We start from the raw sequence: 23,943 nt of genomic DNA on the forward strand, positions 1-23,943 counted from the left end.
TCTTTTGATACAAAATTACTGCCAGAAGTCGAAGGTAGATGTTAAACAGGTGAGGCAAAATTGCTGATTCTTGAGATAGCCCAGATACCAAAAATCTCCAGACAGAGGCACTCTCCCCAATCAACATCCTCTGTTGCCTATTTACCTAAAAAAAGAAGTAAACCATCTCGAAACAAAAGCACCAACATCCAGAGATTGTAGCTGTGTGGTCAGTCTACAGAATCAAATGCAGCGGTTCTGTTCCACAGTACCACTAACATCAAACCCCCTGAAGTCTACATCCTGATGTAAAATATCAAACACCAAAATAAGTAAAGTTTTCAGTCCCTTCACCTTTCCTGAATCTGCTCTGAAAATCATTGGTTAGGGCGGAATGGGAGCGGTGGGTCTTGGGAAGGGAATAAAAGGCCTGGACCTCCGAGGCTTAGTACCTGTTCCTGATCCTTGGAGGCAGCTTTCCCTCCCTCCCACCCTTCTTTCTATTTGGTGTGGTGTATATGGACACCAGGGCCTGACATGTCACAGTGGTGGTGATCTCAAGCTACTGGGTACTGGGCTCACCCAGCGATGAGTGGCTGTCTGGCTGGCAGTAAGCTATGGAGCTTATGCCATTGGATCGGGTAACCCAGAAATAGGGCATGAAGGTCCATTCCATCCCCAGGCCCCTGCTGACTTGGTGGGGCCAGGGGTTTATATATTTTGGTTTCATATGGCACATATGTGGTAGCTCACGAGTTATTATTCTACTGTCAATGTTTGTACCAATTTTGGTTTCCAATACACAGAGCTGCAGCCGGCTTTTCCCAACAGAAAGTGTCTGTGTTTGTATTGCTGCGCGTATATTGTCAAGTGGCACATGTTTATCATGTAGGAGGGGAAGGGAGAAGAGGCATATTGCTGATAAGAGTTCAAAGGGGGTGTATGGGGACTGAGGTTGAGATGCCAAACAGGGCCTTTCCAGATCCCAGTGTTAATATTTTGCAACATTTGGAGGGCCTAAACATGTGCTGTCATATTGTACAACATGTTTCATCAAATAGTGACAAAATAGAACGGTGCCTTGGCCCCTCTCCAGTCTTACCTACGCACACTCAATTTTTTCTTTCTCTCGTACACCCTCACTCTGTCTTCACCCAGTCTCTTTCCTCTCACCTGGTTTCAGATGAAGGAGAAATGGCAAGATTCCTGCTCCCCCCACTGTGAGAGCTCTCTGCAACCTAGAAATATGGGGTGCCAGGAATTGGGGTTGGTCTTGTGGTTTCAAGTCTCTTTGAAAAAAGAGGACACCTGGCCTCGCCCCATTCCTCCCCAGCCCCCCCCGAACCTCCCCAAGCTTGAAGGCTAAATTTGGAAGCCTTTGCGCATGTGCGGACGTCGACACAATGATGTCAAACGCTTGCGTGCATATGACATCATCACAGTGACAACTGCACATGCGCAAAGGTATCCAGATGTGACCTTTGAGCTCAAGATTTCTAAAACCTGGACAAGCTGCCAGGTTTTGGAAATTTCTAGGCGCCTGGATAGTCCTCTAAAAAGAGGACATGTCTGGGTTTTCCCAGATGTATGGTAATCCTATGCAAGACCAATTTGAACTACCAGCACTGCATGGCTCAACCTTACAAAGAACTGAATTGTGGTAGGGAGCAGGAATCTAGCTGTAAGCACCACAAGAATTGTTAAGCATCTGAGGGCCAGGAGAAAAGCACTTGAGCTGGATTCTGGCCCATGGATGTGGGTTGGACAAGCCTGGCTGGTCTAGTACCTCCCTTTTTTTTTTCTTCTCAAGACTAGGTGAATCACAATCTGTTTTCATGTTACATGGAGTAAATCACAAATAAGGAACACATAAAAAGCCATGAGAGAGACTAATGAAATTTTAGTTTTTAGTAGTGACTATGATTGGACGTTTTTACCATCCTATTTGATACTGGTGGTCATTTTTTTTTTACTGTAAATATTTTATGTATATTTGTTAAAATTTTATATACCTCTTGGTTTCTGATGGTCACAGCGGTTTAACAATCAATACATTTACAAGAAGCAATATATAAGAAAAAGATTACAATAAAACTAGGGAAGACTACCAAAAAAATTATAGTAAAACAATTAAAACATTGTTTAGACTTTATTTTAGATTTGGTGGAATAGGAAGACTGTAATAATAAGCCATAAATTATAATGCAAGAATCAATGCTTTAAAACAAAGCAAATAGTACTGCAAATATTTTAAATCATATTTTATGCAGTATATGCACAAAGCCCAAACATGATTGCACAAAATTTTATCTCTAAAGGAGCAATAAGGAAACTATGTAATATTGATGTAGTTTTTCATATTTTTTTCTGTGACCACAGGATAGCACTGTTGCAACATAAGTTCATGATCTACACTATTTTTCTATTTTTAGCAAATGTACAACTGATTAAGTTTCCCTTCATGTAGCTCTCTTCTTTTATTTTTATGGGTCACTTAGCTGTCAAAGAAATGTTGATTGCGCGTATGCTCAAGTATTTGCAGCTTCTTTCAGGTAGTTGAATTGCAATTTAAGGATTTCTTAAGAACATAAGAATTGCCATTGCTGGGTCAGACCAGTGGTCCATCCTGCTCAGCAGTCCGCTCCTGCGGCGGCCCCCAGGTCAAGTACCAGTGCCCTAACTGAGACCAGCCCTACCTGCATGTGTCCGGCTCAGCAGGAATTTGTCTAACTTTGTCTTGAATCCCTGGAGGGTGTTTTCCCCTATAACAGCCTCCGGAAGAGTGTTCCACCACTCTTTGGGTGAAGAAGAATTTCCTTACGTTTGTACGGAATCTATCCCCTTTTAACTTTAGAGAGTGCCCTCTTGTTCTCCCTACCTTGGAGAGGGTGAACAACCTGTCTTTATCTACTAAGTCTATCTACTGAATGTTTCTATCATGTCCCCTCTCAGTCTCGTACGGCAACTCCTCCAGCCCCTTAACCATTTTAGTCGCCCTTCTCTGGACCCTTTCAAGTAGTACTGTGTCCTTCTTCATCTACAGCGACCAGTACTGGACACAGTATTCCAGATGAGGATGTACCATGGCCCGGTACAGCGGCATGATAACTCTCTCTGATCTGTTCGTGATCCCCTTCTTAATCAGTCCTAGCATTCTGTTTGCCCTTTTCGCCGCCGCCGTGCATTACGCGGATGGCCCCATCTACTTGTTGACCAGTACTCCCAAGTTTCTTTCTTGGGGGTCTTCTGGATTAAGTGGTCTGTAGAAAGTGTAGTTTGATTTGAGGTGTGTTTGAATAGCAGATTGTGCCTTTATCATCTTTGCTCCTGGGACCTAGCACAGAGGTTTGGAACCCTTGCTGTTGCTGTTATATGATAAACTAAAGGATCAAAGATGCAGTAGTTCTTGAAAGCCTAAAGCGGTCACAGCTCCTGATGATGCTGATTCAGCGAAACGCAGTTCTGTGTTGGGTTGGCTGAGTAAAGTACATTCAAAGATCAATAGTGAAATATGTGAGCGAGGACATTGCTCAATCTCAGCAATACAGGGACCATCATATCATCTTGTAATACAGCAAGTGAAACTTGAATAAGGAACTGGTTGTGATATATTGGAAGGTCTAGAATTTCAAGATCTTTTTTTATTCCAGGTTTTCTTTTTCACTGGAGAAATACTCCATTGGATTTTTATTAGAAGTTGTTTAGATTCATAGCATGTGGTTCATTGAAGCAATATTTATGATCGTGTGGTATATGATAAATTGACTTTTGTTAATAAAATATTTATTGTTACACAGGAGGCTTCTTATACGTATTGAGAATTGATTAAATTTAGCAGAAGCTAATTTAAGTTTCTTTAAAGCCCTGAATGACATGGTGACAAAATTCATCACCATCCCCATCCCTGCGGATAACCGCGGGAAATAATCCCATGTTATTTTCTAGTGTCTATTTCAACCTCAGTCCTTCTACACCAGCATTCTTCAAAGCAAAGCATGTGGGTCAGTGGTTGTGGCCATTAATACTCTGATTCTTCCCTCTCTCCTTAAAGAATGACATGAAGATGGTTTCCCGCGGTTATCTGCGGGGACGGGGACGGGAACGGTGATGAATTTTGTTACCGTGTCATTCTCTAGCCCTGAATTGTATTGATTGGTAAATAATGAATATGCATGAGGTAGATTTGCATGCCTGTCACCTCTATTATGTGCAAATCTGTCTCATGCATATTCATTAGGGATATCTTGAAAACCCGATTGGCTGGGGGTCCCCAAGGACAGGTTTAAGAACCATTGTTATAGAATACTGTCATTTAGGAAAAGGGGAATGGGGACTTGTATACTGTCTTTTTGTGGCTTTGATGTTTCAAAGCTTATATTCAAAGCGGTGGGCATTTGAGGATTAAGTGATTTGCCCAGGGTCACAAGGAGCAGCACCAAGATTTGATATCACAACCTCTGAGTGCAGAGGAAGCAGCTCAACCAATTATCCAAAGCCCTTCCTCATTTAGATGCCTAACTGCCAGTACGTTGGTGTGGACATTTACACCACCCCGCCCTTTCTGCAGGTATAAATTCTCACACCTATATTTAGGCATGTAAATGCACTCTTGCCAGTATTATAGAATAGATGTTTTTGAGCACCATTTACTGAATCTAGCTCCATATGCAAAATGAAACTGTAAGCCTAATGGAATAATTAGACTTTTGTAAGAGTTACAGCTGGCAAGTCTGGTCTTGTGGATTGTAGCAGAAATTATTCAATTGCAAATCAAAGGTCTGCTGTGAAGTGGGCTTCTAAGATTTTCTTGAATTTTAAAAAGGATTGTTTCATACATATGAATGGGGTTAAATCATAAATAATAAAAGGCGGAGTGTCTGGTACGTTCATTGTGTGCCAACCTTGGTCCGGGTAAAACTTAATCAATGGGCATGAAGTAAGCGAATTGCTCTAGTGTTGTATATGGAATAGTTAGAGGCAAGATATGGTAGTTGACGCAGTTAATATGCCTTGTGTGTCAGAGGATTTTAAGAAGAATACGAGGTGCTACCCAAACGTTCAGGGAATGTGAACAGTGCACATGAACTGGATATGATGCACGACCTACTACTACTGGAGCGCTGGTCTAGGTCTTGGCAACTCAGTTTCAGTGCCAAAAAATGCAAAGTCATGCACCTGGGCAGCCAAAATCCATGCAAAACTTACACCCTTAATGGTGAGATCCTAACAAGAACTGAAGCAGAACGAGACTTAGGGGTGATCGTCAGTGAGAACATGAAGACTGCCAATCAAGTGGAGCAAGCTTCATCCAAGGCAAGGCAAATCATAGGTTGCATACGCAGGAGTTTCATCAGCCGTAAGCCTGAAGTCATTATGCCATTATATAGATCCATGGTGAGGCCTCACCTGGAGTACTATGAACAGTTCTGGAGGCCGCATTACCGTAAGGATGTGCGGAGACTTGAGTCGGTCCAGAGAATGGCTACCAGGATGGTCTCGGGACTCAAGGATCTCCCGTATGAGGAACGGCTGGATAAATTAAAGCTATACTCACTCGAGGAACGCAGAGAGAGGGGTGACATGATCGAGACATTCAAGTATCTCACGGGCCGCATCGAGGTGAAAGAAGATATCTTCTTTTTCAAGGGTCCAGCGGCAACAAGGGGGCATCCATGGAAAATCAGGGGTGGGAAACTGCACGGGGACACCAGGAAATTCTTTTTTACTGAAAGGGTGGTTGATCGCTGGAATAGTCTTCCATTCAGATTATTGAGGCCAGCAGCGTGCCTGATTTTAAGGCCAAATGGGACAGACACGTGGGATCTATTCACAGAGAAAGGTAGGGGAGGGTCTTTGGGGTGGGCAGACTAGATGGGCCGTGGCCCTTATCTGCCATCTATTTCTATGTTTCTATGCTTTGTGAATCAGTGTGCCAATGGGCGTGCAGCTGAGTGGTCGTGTTCTGTGCGATTTTGTAAGGTTGTGTTTTAGTGACTCGGCGGATTTTGATATGACAGATTTTACCGAGCAAAGAATCTGCATCAAATTTTGTTTCAAACTTTAAAAACTGCTGCAGAAACCCATTGTATGCTCCAGGAAGCCTTTGGAGATAATGCCATGTGCCGAAGCCTTTGGAGATAATGCTATGTGCCAAAACCTTTTTTTGGTACAAACGCTTCAAGGACAGATGAACATCTGTCCACGACGATGACCGTTCCAGATGACCATCAACAAGCACAACACCGGAAATCATAGCAAAGGTTTGTGAGACTATCCTTGCAGATCGTAGGCAAACCTATCCACGATGTTTGTGAGATAGAATAGTCATAAAGGACAGTTCAATGAATTTTGTTGGATGAATTGAACATGAGATGCATTTCTGCAAAATTTGTGCCAAGATTGCTCCATTGTGACAACACGCCTGCTCACACATTGCTCATTGTTCGACAATTCCTGACTTCCAGAAACATTACAGTGATTATGCACCCTCCCTATTTGCCTGAGCTTGCCCCCTATGATTTTTTTTCCTATTCCCCAAAATGAAATTACGATTGAAAGGGTGCCGTTTTAGCACGATTGAAGAGATCTAGGCAGAATCGTAGGAGGTCCTCAAGGTACTCACCCAAGATGACTACATAGATGCATGGACTCATTGGAAAAACGCTGGGATCGCTGTATATATTCTCAAGGGGACTACTTCGAATGAGACAGTGAAAACTAGGAGTTTCAGTAAGCAATTTTTTTTTTTTTACAATTGAATTCTCCGAATTTTTGGGTAGCACCTCGTACAGTAGTAAATCAGCTACCAGTGTAATTTTTAAAAATTTTTTATTTTATTGAAATTTAACAAATTCAACAAGATAAACTCTTGCACAAGAAATGCAGAAAGAAAATCGAAGTAGTGAAGGAAATCTTCAATTAACATGAAAATTGCTATCTTCCTTAGACTCCAATAATAGGAGGACAGATCTTGGTAAAGAGAAGAGAATTGCATTTAAGACCCCAAAAGAATAGGAAAAAGGCTTAACGGAAGGTCCCAGTATCCATATGAGCAGTTCTTAATCTCTCCCAAACATTCACGTCACCAACTTCTTCACAGTTGTTCAGGTGCATAGAAGATGTATTTCACTCCCAAGTACTTAATCATACACTTGCATGGGTATGCCAGAAGGAATGAGGCACCAATACTCAATGCCTCGGGTCTCATTACAAGAAATAGTTTTCAAATTCTTTCTTGTGTTTGGCGGGTTAAGTCCGGAAACATCCAAACTTTTTATCATAGAACAATACTTGTGAATTACGATAATACAATTTGAATATAGCGTTAACATCTTGCTTGAATACATGAGAAACCAATAAAGTAGCTTTTTCATTTGTTTCCAATACCATTGTACTTTTAACAAACATGTGTAATATGGTCACTTTTATTGGCTCTGTGTAGTAGCCAAAGAGCAGTATTGTGCACTGTCCAAGATAGATTTCTTGTGAATATGGAATGCCAGCATAAGACTACATTATAGTAAACAAGCTGGGATATAAAAAAAAGGTTTTTAAAGTGTAAAAACAAAAAGACCAAAGAGAATTAAGTCGGTGTTAGGCTGTGGTAAAGAACCCATTATTCAACAAGTTATTGTCTTTTCTTGGTTAAGTAACAGCCATTGCTTAAGGGAATCCAAATATTGCTGAAGCAGTGTAAGTATAACTTTGTCAGTTGATGCTGGAAAAACTGGGAGAATGTCTGTGTAGAAATACACTTAATATTAAATGATTGTATGAATAATGCTAATGATTGTATGAACAATGCTAAAGGACTGAGGGACAAAATAATAAAGGGGAGAGGATTGAGCCCTGCAGGACACCTTGGATAAATGGGTAAGAGTTAGAAGCCTGAGAATGAAATGAGTAACCTACTAAAAAAGGAAAAAGAAGGAAACCAGTTTAGTCCAATTTGCGATAGGCAAGTTAACAGAAGATCATGGTGAAATAAGCCAAAAGCTGCAGAGAGACCCAATGATACTGTGAGAGCAACATTACCAGCACCATGTATTCTACCTAGTCTATTCAGAAGAGCTGAGATCAGTTTCTGTGCTATGCAATGGGTGAAAAACTCCTTGAAAAGGGAATTGTCTACAAGCAGGGAAAGCTGCTCAAAAATCAACTTTTTGAGAAGCTTAGAGATAAATCATTAGTCAGAAACTAGATGATAGTTTAAAGGATTTGTAACATCAAGGGAAATTCTGGTCTCCTTATCTCAAGAAAGATATAGTGGTGCTAGAAAAGGTTCAAAGAAGAGTGACCAAGATGAAAAAGGGGATGGAACTCCTCTCATATGAGGAAAGACTAAAACGGTTAGGGCTCTTCAGCTTGGAAAAGAGACGGCTGAGGGGAGATATGATTGAAGTCTACAAAATCCTGAGTGGAATAGAACGGGTACAAGTGGATCGATTTTTCACTCCGTCAAAAATTACAAAGACTAGGGGACACTCGAAGTTACAGGGAAATACTTTTAAAACCAATTAGAGGAAATTTTTTTTTTCACTCAGAGAATAGTTAAGCTCTGGAACGCATTGCCAGAGGATGTGGTATGAGCAGATAGCGTAGCTGGTTTTAAGAAAAGTTTTTACAAGTTCCTTCAGGAAAAGTCCATAATCTGTTATTGAAAAAGACATGGGGAAAACCACTGCTTGCCTTGGATCGGTAGCATGGAATATTACTCCTTGGGTTTTGGCCAGGTACTAGTGACCTGGATTGGCCACTGTGAGAATGGACTACTGCGCTTGATGGACTATCAGTCTGACCCAGTAAAGCTATTCTTATGTTCTTATGACAAGATTCAATTTGAGACAATGTCTATTCTGCTTATTCTTCTTGACTTACTACTGCTTTCTCTTATTAAATTGAAATATCTGAGTGTCTGGATTGACTCAAACTTAACCTTCTCTGTCCAAATTTCTTCTGTGTTTAAGGCTAGTTTTAATGCACTTCAAAAAATGAAATCTGCTTGTACAAATTTGGATTTCAGTTCACTTCATACTCTGATATACTCTTATGGGATCCGACATTGACTTTTGTAATATAATCCTACTCTGGAATTTAAAACAAAGCAGAACTAAAAAGACTCAAACAATTCAGAAGACCTCAGCGAGATTGCTTTGTAGTGCAGGTAGACGCATGTGATCATCTATCTCCATTATTGATTTAAGCTTTATTGGTTGCCCATCAAATACTAGGTGTAGTTTAAAATTCTGATATTAGCATTTAAAGCACACTACCAGTATCCCAGCTTACCTGGTTTATTTAACCGTTTCTTATACTCCATCATTCTCCTTCTGTTCCATTAATGATTACAGGTTAGTACTATCCATTCCCAAAAAGTCTATTAGAAATCTGCTCATAAGAGTGCTTTTTATTTTACAAACCCATTTCTCTAGAAATCACTGCCAGGTTACTTTAGGACAGAGATGCATACTGACAATTTAAAACCAGAATTAAAACTTATTTCTTTGGCTTGGCATTTGGAGAACCCCTAAGCAATTATCTTTTCTTAGGAGTTGTGTGGATTTGGCCTGTACAGGAATTTAGAAGAGCTAGACTATTTTGTTAAAATGTTGGCATATGTTTGAAAGGTCTTTTGATTGCTGATTATTTCCAATTTAGGGCTCCTTTTACGAAGCTGCGTTAGCGTTTTAACGCACAAAATAGCGCATGCTAAACTGCCGGCCGCGCTAGACACTAACGCCAGCATTGGGCTGGCGTTAGTTCTAGCCACATAACGCGGGTTTAGCGCACACTTAAAAGCTGCATGTGCTAAAACCGCTAATGCGGCTTTGTAAAAGGAGCCTTTAGACTTTGGCATTCCTTTACATTAATTTTGTCTTATTTTAGTATATTTTACTAAAGTTAACCTTGACTCTTGATTCTTTCAAAAAATCAAAACTCATGTATCCAAAAAAATTGTGAATAGAGGTAGTTAAGGAAAAATAATCTGAACATCAGCATAAATAAAATAAGACAAACCTAATGCTTTTTACTCTTTTCCAAAAGAACTAAAGAAAAATACATTAAATAAAATCTGAAACAGAGATGAGCTTTAGGGCACTCTACAACTAGGTGCCCTTACTGATGAACATTTCCCATTATTAATGACTTTATAACTTTTTCTATTTTTTATGAATGCTGAAACCTCCTAACTGTTCCTGAAATTCCAATCAAGTCTAATTTGTCCAAGAGCAGATCATGATCAACAAGATCAAATGCTGCAAAAAGATCCACCTGGATTAAGATAGAAAAGGGATATTCAGTTATCACTACTCTTAACTTCAGTGACTAATGATATTGTGTTTCAATGCTATGTTTTAACCAGTACCGTATTTTCGCGGATATAACGCGCACCATTGTAAAACGCGCACAGGGGTATAGCGCGCAGAAATCACGATGATATGTACAAAAACTTTTCTATACCGCGCTCAGGCATATAACGCGCATGCTGCCCGACTCTCCTCTGGCCACCCCGACTCTCCTTTCGCTCTCCCCGACTCTCCTCTGGCCACCCCGACTCTCCTTTCGCCCTCCCCGACTCTCATCTGGTTGCCCCGACTCACCCTGACTTTCGGTGCACTGCCCCGACTCTCCTCTGGTTGCCCCGACTCACCGTTCACCCGCCCTGACTTTCGGTGCACTGCCCCGCCTCTCCGTGCCTGTCCCCCTTGAAGTCCTGTCCCCCCTTGAAGGTCTGCCTGTCCCCCCTTGAAGGTCTGCCTGTCCCCCCTTGAAGTCCTGTCCCCCTTGAAGGTCTGCCTGTCCCCCTTGAAGATCTGCCTGTCCCCCCTTGAAGTCCTGTCCCCATCCTGAAAGCCTGATGCCCCCCCTCGACGTCCGATTCTTCTCCCCCCTCGGCAGGACCACTCGCACCCCCACCCCGAAGGACCGCCGACTCCCCGACAATATTGGGCCAGGAGGGAGCCCAAATCCTCCTGGCCACGGCGACCCCCTAACCCCACCCCGCACTACATTACGGGCAGGAGGGATCCCAGGCCCTCCTGCCCTCGACGCAAACCCCCCTCCCTCCAACGACCGCCCCCCCCCCAAGAACCTCCGACCGACCCGCGACCCCCCTGGCCGACCCCCCCACCCCCCTTCCCCGTACCTTTGGAAGTTGGCCGGACAGACGGGAGCCAAACCCGCCTGTCCGGCAGGCAGCCAACGAAGGAATGAGGCCGGATTGGCCCATCCGTCCTAAAGCTCCGCCTACTGGTGGGGCCTAAGGCGCGTGGGCCAATCAGAATAGGCCCTGGAGCCTTAGGTCCCACCTGGGGGCGCGGCCTGAGACACATGGTCGGGTTTGGCCCATGTGCCTCAGGCCGCGCCCCCAGGTGGGACCTAAGGCTCCAGGGCCTATTCTGATTGGCCCACGCGCCTTAGGCCCCACCAGTAGGCGGAGCTTTAGGACGGATGGGCCAATCCGGCCTCATTCCTTTGTTGGCTGCCTGCCGGACAGGCGGGTTTGGCTCCCGTCTGTCCGGCCAACTTCCAAAGGTACGGGGAAGGGGGGTGGTGGGGTCGGCCAGGGGGGTCGCGGGTCGGTCGGGGGTTCTTGGGGGGGGCGGTCGTTGGAGGGAGGGGGGTTTGCGTCGAGGGCAGGAGGGCCTGGGATCCCTCCTGCCCGTAATGTAGTGCGGGGTGGGGTTAGGGGGTCGCCGTGGCCAGGAGGGTTTGGGCTCCCTCCTGGCCCGATATTGTTGGGGAGTCGGCGGTCCTTCGGGGTGAGGGTGCGAGTGGTCCTGCCGGGGGAGGGATGTATCGGACGTCGGGGAGTCGGCCGGGCAAGAGGGCTTGGGCTCCCTCTTGCTCCGATCGTGGATGCGGGTGCGGGTGGGAGCGCGTGCGAGCGGTCGTTCGGGGTGGGGGTGCGAGCGGTCCTGCTGGGGGGGTGAATCGAGCGTCGGGCGGGGTGGGAACTATGTTTAAAAACTTTTGTATACCGCGCTCAGGCATATAACGCGCGAGGGGTATGCGCGGTACGTAAAATCACGTATAACGCGCGCGTTATATCCGCGAAAATACGGTAATTGGGTTACTTGGTATACAAAATTGCAGAAACTATTTGGGTCAGTAGTGATACCCACTCACGTGACTTTGCTGGTGAACACTGGTTTCCATTTCAGTCAGAACACAGCAAGTTTTATTGGATATTTATGGACAACTGGTTACGTAGAAGGCAACAGAGGGTAGTAGTCAATGGAGATTGCTCTGAGGAAAGGGATGTTACCAGTACGGTGTTTCAAGGTTCCATTTATGGGCCTGTTAGTGGTATTGCTAAAGGGCTGTCTGGTAAGATTTTCCGCTTTTTGGCTGATACCAAAATCAGCAATAGAGTAGATATCCCTGATGGTATGAATAACATGAGAAAAGACCTAGTGAAGCTTGGCAGCAAAGATTTAATGCTAAGAAAGGCAAGGTCATGCGTTTGGGCTGCAAAACTCTGAGAGAGTCGTACAGTTTAGGGGGTGAACTTTTATGCATGAAAGAGGAGCAGGATTTGGGTGTGATAGTATGTGATGATCATAAGGTGCCAAGCAGATTGAAAAGGCGACAGTGAAAGCTAGAAGGATGCTTGGGTGTATAGGGAGAGAAATGGCCAGTAGGAAAAAGAAGGTATTGATGCCCCTGTATAAGACTATGGTGAGACCTCATTTAGAATATTGTGTACAATTCTGGAGACCTTCAAAAAGATATAAACAGGATGGAGCTGGTCCAGAGAAAGGCTATTAAAATGGTCAGTAGTCTTCAGCATAAGCCCCATGGAGGCAGAGAAAAGATCTCAATATGTATACTTTGGAGGAAAGGCGGAAGAGGGGAAGAAATATGGTAGAGATATTTATGTACCTATATGGCATAAATGTGCATGAGGTGAGTCAATTGAAAGGAAGCTCTGGAATGAGAGCACATAGAATGAAGGTAACCTCAGAAAATACTTTTTCATGGAGGGTGGTAGATGCTTGGAATAGCCTCCTGGTGGAGGTGGTAGAGATGAAGAGTGTATCTGAATTAGAGAATGACATGGGGAAAAATTTTTCCTTGTCCCCTGCGGGAACTCATTTTCCCATTCCGTCCCAGTGAGTTCTTTTCCTGTCTCTGCCCCATTCCTGAAAGCTCCATCCTCATCTGCACAAGCCTCAAACAATTTAAAATCATAAGTGTTTGAGGCTTGTGTGGATAGGGACAGCGACAAAACTCACGGGGACGGGGAAATTGAGTTCCCTTTGGGGACGGGGAAAAATTGTCTTTATCTGCTTTCATTTTTCTCTGTTTTTAACCCCCTTTATAGTTTAATTGTAGTTTCCTAGCAGGATTATGAACCTGTACAGAAACACTGTGAAATTATTGTGTTATAGAATCTTCTAGCTACCACCTGTGGCTACAGTTGCATGTTTTTCTTATTTCATCATTGCAAAAACATGTCTTTCGAAAATATTTTACAATTATAATTACTTATGAAGACACTTTAAAAATTATAAAATGGTGTTACAAAGTGGATTGTGCATTGGTCAGACTGAAAGGACCGTACAGATCTTTATCTGCTATGTTGTGTGTTGATGATGTCAAGGCTTGTTTCATAACCTATAGAGGTGTATTTCCTACAAAAAGTGTCTTGCTATGTCTAAATAAAGATCCACACATTATGGGGCATTCTGAAAATGAATCACAGGTTTGATGTCTTTTGTCTGTTACAAAGTATTTTATTAAAAACAGTTAATATTACACTTTTGTTCATCTGTGTCTGTTGAAAGTTTTATTTTTTTTAATTTTTTTAAGGTAAGTGCTTTAGTTTTCATAAGTATTTTTCTTTTCCTCCCAAGAGGAATGGTGCTTTATTTAGATTTTAGGTTCTTATTGCTGACCACAGGAGGGCATAATGAGTTCAGCCAAGAATTGTATGAACTTTTCCAACCCTCTAGGTTTCCTCTGTTGGGAAGAAGTGTGGGTCTGAATAGTTCTGCAAACCAGAAATAGCAGGTTACAATCACTGACTGGGTATCCTTTGTGTACAACATTCCTGTTGGTATCCTAGGACACCATAACCTTGTGCTTAGATTGCTTATTGAGCAGCATTTCTGCACTTTTCCTGTAACTAATGCTGATTCCTTATAGCTCTGCTTGAAGAATTAGGTTGGGCTGCATTTATCTAGTGATGCTGTTGTCTATATCCTTGTTTAAGCAGGTACAGGCTTTATATTTCTTTTTTTCATTTCACCTTGTCTGGTGAGAAGTAGCTTTTGTAACACAGTACAACAAAATCTGGTACTTTCATAGTAGGTCAGGCTGAAGAATTGAATACCTCATTTCTTAATCTATTGTTTGAATGGCATCTGTTCTAATATTTTCTTGGGGTCAAGAGGGCCTCTGAAATGATCCAAGTTGTTGCCTAGGGACCAAGTACATCTTTTCAGTGTATTGTATGACTGAATAAACTCATAATCAGTGGCAAGGCAAAGCATAACAGGTGTCTGATAAAACTCACAGATTGCATCACGAACCTCTTTGTTTTAAAAGATACCATTATTATAGTATCAGATCAGCAGGGATGAAAGGGTATGCTATCTTTCAGAGTGTTTAGGGCAATCTTGGCTACTGCCACTAATAAGTTGTCCAACAATGATGCTGTAGATAACCTTTCTTTGCTGGAGTGAGACCTGAAATAAAATTGGTCCAGGGAAGAGTTGGTGTGAAAGGTGTTAGCGCTCAGGCTAGTTGGGGTGTCCTTGAAACAGCAATCTGCCCTGAATTGGTAGCATGGAATATTGTTGCACCTTGGGTTTTGGACAGGTACTAGTGACCTGGATTGGCCACTGTGAAAATGGGCTACTGGGCTTGATGGACGATTGGTCTGACCCAGTAAGGCTATTCTTATGTTGGATTAATTAACCCCTGACCAAGCGATTCAAACTGATAAGTGCTTATTTCTTATAAATATGGCATGTTAGCTGGTTTTGGTAGAAGGAACCTAAAAGCTAAGCAAGTGTTAATCTAAAATGAGTCAAAGAATATATGGACCAGTGACGATGAAAGCTCTAGGACTATGAGAGTAATCGAGCCCTGAGTGGTATCGCTGAGGTCCTGGAAAGTTGATCTATATGAGCTCTTATACTTATTAAATTGCTGATAAAACTATTAAAAGCACAATTTTTCTCTTAAGGTAACTAGATATGTTGCTACCTGAGGCAGAGGCACTGTGATTGTTTATGAGGGAAAAGGGTGTCGGGTCAAAACTGCGGAAGATAAAGGCGCGCGCCGACAACTGAGCGCAGCGCGGAGGCGCGCGCCAAAGAAAATAACTTTTTAGGGGCTCCAACGGGGGTGTGTGTGGGGGAACCCCCCACTATACTTTATACAGATCGTGCCGCGTTGTGGGGGCGTTGTGGGGGGTTGTAACCCCCCACATTTTACTGAAAACTTCATTTTTTCCCTAAAAACAGGGAAAAAGTTAAGTTTACAGTATAATGAGGGGGGTTACAACCCCCCAAACCCCCCACAACGCCGCCGTGATCTGTATTAAGTAAAGTGGGGGGGCTCCCCAACAAAACCCCCCGTCGGAGCCCCTAAAAACTGTCATTTTCTTTGGCGCGTGCCTCCGTCTTGCGCTTAGTTGTCGGCGCGCGCCTTTGTCTTCCGCGATTTTGTCTATGAACCAGGGAAAAGTGGTAACTAGTCATGTCCTTTTTATAGGTTGTCTCTGCTTTCTCATAATACTTGACCATCAACATGAAGGGAAGGATGTCCATCTTCAATATAAGCTTCAGGTGCCAAAGTATTCAAATCCATGAATAACAATCCTTGAATGCCTTGAGAAGAAATGACTTACTAGGGTAAATTTGATTGAGAACCACTGCTTGTTTCCAGAAGTCTTAAAAGTACCACATATTTGGTATTTGAGATGATAGTGTCTTGCTCTCCCTTGGCAAAAATGATCTGGATAATTTAGCTTCTTTACAAGTCAAATTTAAATATAAAAAAATAACATAAACATATAAGTACAGTTCTGATTAATTTTGTGATACTGGTGAGGAGGTGCCTGTCTATATAAGGGGTCATTCAGTGCAATCCATACAAGATTAGTCAAAGAAGATACACCAAAACATGGACCATGTCGGGTCCTTTAATAGATTTTTTGCTCAGAACTTGAAGGCCCTTTGTGCTTCTTTTTTGTGCTTCCTGTTTGGTCTGTACTTCGACCCCCCCTCTCTATTTTGATTGTGCTATTATATATGATCATATCATGTTGTATTATAGTTGCTTGTAATCTTAGTATAAAGAATGGCGAAAATGAAAAGTGCACAAATGCGTACTCAATTTAATACTTTGTGTGTTTTGTAATCTGCCTAAAAATTTGTATAGTGTGGAATATTAATAAATAAATAATGTGAATGACCTGAAAGACTGGAGAGAGGATGAAAGGCATTGAAAAGGGATGGAGGTAGTGGGGAGGGGTATGGGAGAAAGAGGATGGGTCTGAAGAGGCTGAGTAAGGGTGGAAATGGGGTTGAAAAGACTTGGCAAGGGAAAGAAGGAGAGAGACAGGGATGGAGCTGCAGCGTATTGTATGATGAGATTCAGCAGAGGGTAGATGAGGGATAAGAGGGCAAGTACAGAGCAGGGCTGTGGAGTTGGTACACCAAACCTTTGACAAATTTATTTTTCTACTGTCCGATTCCAGCACTGACTCCTACTGATACTAAGTTTTAAATTTTTTGTTCTGGATCTAAATCCAGAATACACACATATGATACATTATAATATATGTCAAATTTAAGTTTATGCACATTTTATTAACTATTGACTCCACCCAAAATTGCTTCTGACTCTGACTTCACAGCCCTGCCTCAGAGGATGAGAATGGGGGACTATGGAAGTGGGTGAAAAATGAAGGTGGGTAGGAGACTGGGGATGGGAGAGTTAGAAGGGGAAATGGAAAAGCTGGCGAGGGAATGAGAGAGAGAAGGAGAAAAGCCAGTAGATGAGAAGTGAAATGAAGACTTAAGGTCTAGAGGGTGTGAGAAAAGGAGATAAACACAGAAAAGAGAAGAAAAAATGGGGAAAAAGAACATAAAACAAAAAGTTGATGCCAGACAGATTTAGAGAAGGAAAGGAAGATGACAGGAGAGAAAAGAAATGGAAAAAAATTTAGAAGACTGACACATTGGAAGGGACTGGGACCAGCCCAATCAGAAAAATAAAGTTCTCTGACAACAAAGGTAGAATTTATTTTATTTTTAAATTTAATACTTTTTAATGACTTTTTAATGATGTGCTGCTTTGTGACATGTACATTTTTCTAGTTTTGTATTTTGCAGAGTACAGGAGAAAATACAGTTCTGTTTCACTTTTACCAATATTGCCCTACTTATAAAGTCTCGCTTTCTTGGTTGGAGGGGAGGAGGGTCATAAATTCAGTTTTTGTACTTTTTTTGTGGTCACCTATTTTGTATCAGGTGAGGATCTGTCCATGTTCTGCATGTGCAACTAAGGTAAAGGATTCTGCTGGTATGTAGTGCATGTGTAGGAACATGCAGCAGTCCAGCTTGTTCCAGTTTCCTAGTAGCACGTATAGTCTCACATCTGGTTAACATCATGGAACCCGGTATGGATAGTCAAAAAGTGTACTGTCACTTTAAAACATTTTTTAGGACCACCTGTAACACACATTTTCCAGTGCCTTCTTATGTTATTTTTTTTCTTCAGTTTTGTCATAATTTGTATTTTTATATTCCCTCATTTTTTGTTTAAAAATTCATTTTTATCCAAACTGGGTTTTTGGGTCTTCATAAGAATAGCCATACTGGGTCAGATCAATGGTCAATCCAGGTCACAGGTACCTGGCAAAAACTCAAATAGTAGAAATATTCTATGCTACCAATTCCCATGCTTGTCTCAATAGCAGACTATGGATTTCTCTTCCTGGAACTTGTCCAATACTTTTTTTAAAATCAGCTATGTTTAATCACTGTTATCTTTTGGCAGTGTGTTCCAGAGCTTAACCATTCTTTGAGTGAACAAATATTTCCTCCTATTGGTTTTAAAAGTATTACCCTGAAATTTCATTGAGTGCCCCCTAGTCTTGTCTTTTTTGATGGAGTAAAAAATAGATTCATTTGTACACCACTCAGTATTTTGTAGACTTCAATCATATTTCCCCTCAGCTGTCTCTTTTCCAAGCTGAAGATCTAATTAAATGGAAAAAGCCTGTTTCCTCTATAATGGGGGTTCCCCCCCAACCCTCTCCCCCCCCAATGACAGTGCCAACACTACTAAGTTAAGTGTGGTGGTTCCCCCTACAACTCCCCTCGGAGCCCTTTCAAATTGAGTTTAAATCTGGCGTCCTGATGTCCTGTGCGCAATTGTCGGCCTGGCTTTGTCTGCGCATGATTGTCTCATGTGGTTTTAACTATGAACCCAGTAATATACTTCCAAATGCGATCACTCACAGACACTCCCAAAATTATACCCCTCAGCTTCTGAAGGTGACCCTCTCATCCCATAGAACATAAGCCATATGGAATACTGTATCCTGAAAACTCCCAGAAAACATTCTGTACATACAATAAAATGCAAAGAGTAATAAACCCCCTTTAAAATCCCTCTCCCCCAAAACCATTGCCATTATATAATAAAGTAAGTAAATGTAAAAATAACTTTACGCACACAGCACATCTCCAGCTGGACAGAAAAGGGCCCCACAATGTATAACAGAATATCAAAATCTGACAGAAACGCGTATGCATTCAACTCGTATTACATCAACTCACTAGAAGTAATGACAAGGTAGCTAAATCGTTACAAAAACCCTGAAAAGCTATATGCTGACATATTAAAAATTAGTTTAACAAAAAGTGAAGAATAGAGACCTCCACCAAAGTCAGCATGTTCTTGGTTTCAACTATTGCCACACCTCATCAAATTTTTACCTTCCCTCTTAGCATCCAAGTCAGCTTATCATATGTAATCATTTCCTGCTTAATCACTTCTCAGTGTCTCAGTTGTGGGCCTTTAGCTGAACACCATTGGCTTGAAATATTAAGTCTAACTGCCAACAATAAATTCAGCAGAAATTATTTTTGACCTCCCAGCAAGCTATCACTTATACCCAACCCCAAAAGACAGAGCTGAGCCCCCCAAGAGAACCTCCCAGAGATACAAGATGTAAGAAAGCCTTGTATGGTGGACCAAAATCTCTGTATCACGTCGCAAGACCACCACATATGTTCAAATAACGAAGCTCACCACATCCTCTCCAGTAGCCCCCTGTAGGCTGCTTCCCCATATGAAACAGCTGCAAAGAACAAGTGTAAACTCTATGAATTACCTTATACGAAACTGTATTTAGTAGCCTATGAACATTTGTGTATATGCTACTTCCCATTCAGGCTTTGCCAACGGAATCTCCCATAATTCATTCCATTGAACTTCATGGGTCCTGTCTGTTTGCTTGCCTTCCTCCAACAATGATCAATATACACTTGAGAGCAAATTCCAGGAGCATAAGTCCATAAAAAGAGATTTCTCAAGTGATATAGCAGGATGGGTCAAATTCCTAACCTGTGTTTGGGAAATAAAATACCTGAGCTAAAAAAAGGAATTGAAACCTTAACAATCTCCTCTTACTTTTTGTAATCATTATCCAGTCTTCCAACAAATGTTTGAACTTGTCCACCCCGCCCTCTGCATCTGAGGTCTCAGTAACTCCTATTCCAGCCTGGAAAAGGGGGAATATGCAAAAATGTTACTATCTGGAAAAACCTGATCTTATCCCCACGCTTTTCCTCTGCAACCCCCATTCTTTCAATAATGGGCCCAAAAAAAGTTGCTCCCAATCCACACTAGATCTAATTTTACTAGACATCAATTGACCCCCTGCTTCAAAAATGCTCCTAGGGTGCAAAATCATTTGTTCTACAATTTTGTAGAATTTTCAGAAAGCTGGTGTCAAATTTTTGCAGTGATTAGTCACTGTTGATAAAACATACCACTGTGATCCTGACCCCAAATCTGGAACTCCCTGCCCTCTTATCTGAGGGAAGAATCAAATATTGATAAATTTAAAGGAGCATTAAAAAGCTTCCTCTACAGCAGTGGTCTCAAACTCGCGGCCCGCCAGGTACTATTTTGAGGCCCTCGGTATGTTTATCATAATCACATAAGTAAAATAAAACCATCTCTAAAATAAAACCAATCTCCAAAACCATAAAAATACTGGGTATCACTCTAGATAGTCACTTAACCATGGCTGACCACACAAACCTACTGGTGAAGAAATGCTTTTACACACTGTGGAAGCTAAGGACTATTAAAAAATACTTTGACACAACATCCTTTAGATTACTGGTGCAGTCGGTGATCCTATCTACCCTAGATTACTGCAACATCACCTACCTGGGTTTCGCCCCAAAAAACAGTACAAAGATTAAGATTAGTGCAAAACACTGCAGTTCGCTGAATCTTCGGACTGAGAAAAAAGACCACATTAGCCCCTATTACAAAAAATTGCACTGGCTACCAGTGGAGGCGCAAATACTGTTCAAATTTGCATGTATCTGTTTCAAAGAAGTCTGGGGCCTAGCACCTTCCTACTTGCAAACACACTTCACTCTATACAACCCTACACGAACAACCAGAAACAAAAACATCTTTACATACCCAAAGATCACAGGCTGCAAATACAAATCATTCCTAGACAGAACCTTCATGTTCCAAGCAAACAGACAGCAATCCTGGCTGGGAAACCACATAAATAAAACCAGACAGACCTACAACACATTCCGAAAATCAATTAAAACCGCTCTATTTGACAAATTCCTTGCCTAATCAGATGACCTCTCTCGGGTATTCTTTCCCCTTATAACCCCAATGTATCATGTAACATCTTTCTTCTCTCATGTATTCTTTCTCCATATTTCTCCAATTATTATGTAACATCCTTCTTCTTGCATTTTGTAATTCGCTGATTGTCCAGCCTTCTTTCTATGTGAACCGCCTAGAAGTCACTTTGACTATGGCGGTATAGAAAAATAAAGTTATTATTATTATAATAAAATAAAATATTTCTTGATCATATGTCTCTTTAGCTATAAATTACAATATTATTATTAAGACTTAGCCAAAAGGAAAGATTTATAACTATAGAGAGTTTCACCTCATGCAAAATTGTCATTTCTTTAATAAGACATTAACTATTTTTTTCTGAGGCCCTCCAAGTACCTACAAATCCAAAATGTGGCCCTGCATAGGGTTTGAGTTTGAGACCACTGCTCTACAGAGACGCTTTTACTCCATAATTCAGGACTCTTTTACAATCTATGAAAAGGCAGCTCTCAACTAAATTTCCCCTACCCCTTTGTGTTATCCTTAACTGTTTTCTTTTCTAAAATATTGTATTTCACCCTCTACCCTCTTGTTTTCCGTTTGTCTGTGGGTCTTGTCCTTGTTTTGGTTCTCGTTAGTTATTTTAATTTTGATCTCAATTTAATTGTATTTTATATTGCCTAGAACACACATGTCAAACACAAGACCCGAGGGCTAAATCTGGCCCGCCTGGCTATTTTATGCAGCCCGCGGTGACTGTGCTGCACCTAAGTGATTGACTGTGCAGCCCTAGTCCCAGCGGCGCTCCAAGCGCCTGAACGCACTGCCCCACTCCCAGCAGCGCTCCAAGTTCCTTACCACGCTGCCTCAGTACCCATTTGCAGGCAGAAGGACCCAGTCCCAGTGTAACAGCTAGGTTGGAGCAGGGCGCTCCACACAAGTGCCTGACCGCGGCACAGGTGTCTAAGGTTAAGGAAGGATCTACAGTATACCTCTACTAAGACTAGCCCCCTCTTTTACGAAACTGCGATAGCAATTTCTACAGCGGGGAGCCGCGCTGCTCCCAACACTCATAGGAACTCGGTGAGCGTCTGGAGCAGCGCAGCTTCCCACACTAGAAACTGCTATCGCAGTTTCATAGAAGGAGGCCTAAGTATCTTAATAAAAAATTTGGCCCTCGACTTAGCCTGTGTGTTAGATTTTGGCCCCTTATGTGATTGTGTTTGATACCCCTAGCCTAGAATGTTAATAGGTGATTAATCAAATTTTTAATGAAACCTTGAAACATACCACTATGATCCTAAGACAAAACAGTCTATGCAATGGTGGCACTCAGGATCTCCAAGGCCAGGGAAATTGAAGACCCAAAAGTCATCAGTGTTTGACAAAAAGGAATATGTTGTAATGACTGATTATATCTTCCAAGGGGCCAAACAGATAATGAGGGGGAGCAGAATATGAGGGGGTGCTGAAAAGTTGTCAGCCCGCCCAAGAAGGAAATGATGCGGAACAATGAAACTTACAAATTATTCTACACATTCACCCCTAAGTTCAACACACTTGGCACATTATGTCTGAAGTTTCTGTAACTCTTCCAAAAAATACTCTGATGTCTTGTCATTGAAATACTGCTCCATTGCTGTAATTACCTCCTGAATCATTCAAAAATTTTCTCGCTTTCAAACTGTTTTTAAGATTTAGAAACAGAAAATAGTCAGATAGAGCAAGATCTAGTGAGTTAAGGTGGATGGTCTATGCATTGAAACCTCAACTGCATCAAAACATCCATTGTTTTGCCAAACTTGTGAGCAGGTGCACTGTCTTGCAAAAAGAGAACTCCTTTCCGCAGCTTCCCTCTCCTTTTTTTTTTTTTTTTTTAATTTCAATGCAAATTGGCACTCTTTTTAGCTGTAGTAGAAATATATTGTTCAGAATTTAGGAAGTTGGATAGGCTGAGAACTTTTCAGCACCCCCTCGTATTCTGCATTAATGTTTGGTCCCTTGTAATTCTCTGTGAATGTAAAGTTCTCTTTATGTTAATTTCATAGAACTGTGAGGTGTTTGCAGAGCTGGTTTTAGACATGCTGGGGCTCAGGGAGGGGACCCCTGTTCTACCTGGCCCCTCTCCCAATTTCCCCACCTGCCATCACTACCACGTATAATATCAACTTTGAATGACTTTTTCAGGAACAAAATACACACAGACTATCAACATATACAGAATATAAGAATTGCTTCTGCTGGGTCACACCAGTGGTCTATAGTGCCCAGCAGTCCACTCCCGCAGCGACTCTTAGCTCAAAGACCAGTGCCCTAACTGAGTCTAGCCTTACCTGCGTACGTTCTGGTTCAGCAGGAACTTGTCTAACTTTGTCTTGAATCCCAGGAGGGTGTTTTCCCCTATAACAGCTTCCAGAAGAGCGTTCCAGATTTCTACCACTCTGTGGGTGAAGAAGAGCTTTCTTACGTTTGTATGGAATCTATCCCCTTTTAACTTTAGAGAGTGCCCTCTCTTTCTCCCTACCTTGGAGAGGGTGAACAATCTGTTTTTATCTACTAAGTCTTTTCCCTTCATTATCTTGAATGCTTCGATTTTGTCCCCTAGAAGTCTCCTCTTTTCAAGGGAGAAGAGGCCCAGTTTCTCTAATCTCTCACTATACGGCAACTCCTCCAGCCACTTAACCATTTTAGTCACTCTTCTCTGGACCCTTTCGAGTAGTACTATGTCATTCTTCATGTATGGCGACTAGTACTGGAAGCAGTATTTCAGGTGGGGGCGTACCATGGCCCCGTACAGCAGCATGATAACCTTCTCCGATCTGTTTGTGATCCCCTTCTTAATCATTCCTAGCATTCTGTTTGCCCTTTTTGCCGCCGCTGCGCATTGCGTGGACGGCTTCATTCACTTGTCTACTAGTACTCCCAAGTCTCTTTCCTGGGGGGTATCTCCGAGTATTGTATCGGACATCCTGTATCACAAATTAGAAATAGAAATATGAATACCGAAACTGAACTGGAGACCCCAAAAAGTTAAACTCAGCAAGTACTTCATTTTGTACTGAACATATTTAGTGGCACCATGAGAGGGGGGCTGGGCCCCCTACTTTG

The 23,943-nt window shown here is 42.1% G+C and overlaps 1 protein-coding gene across 2 annotated transcripts in view; it reads left to right on the plus strand.

Annotated features, from left to right (window-relative positions):
- The window catches only part of LOC117354000 (cAMP-specific 3',5'-cyclic phosphodiesterase 4D-like), a 661,316-nt gene that overhangs the window by 112,089 nt on the left and 525,284 nt on the right, over positions 1-23,943 (plus strand). The window contains exon 1 of one of the 2 annotated variants that reach the window (XM_033930694.1): positions 15,729-15,845. The exons of the other annotated variant lie outside the window; for it this stretch is intronic. The gene's annotated coding sequence lies outside the window, so the exon portion shown is untranslated. Of the gene's footprint in view, positions 1-15,728; positions 15,846-23,943 lie in introns of those variants that run through there. 2 annotated transcript variants of the gene reach the window in all.

Source organism: Geotrypetes seraphini, chromosome 1, assembly GCF_902459505.1.
Source record: "Geotrypetes seraphini chromosome 1, aGeoSer1.1, whole genome shotgun sequence".
NCBI lineage: Eukaryota > Metazoa > Chordata > Amphibia > Gymnophiona > Dermophiidae > Geotrypetes > Geotrypetes seraphini.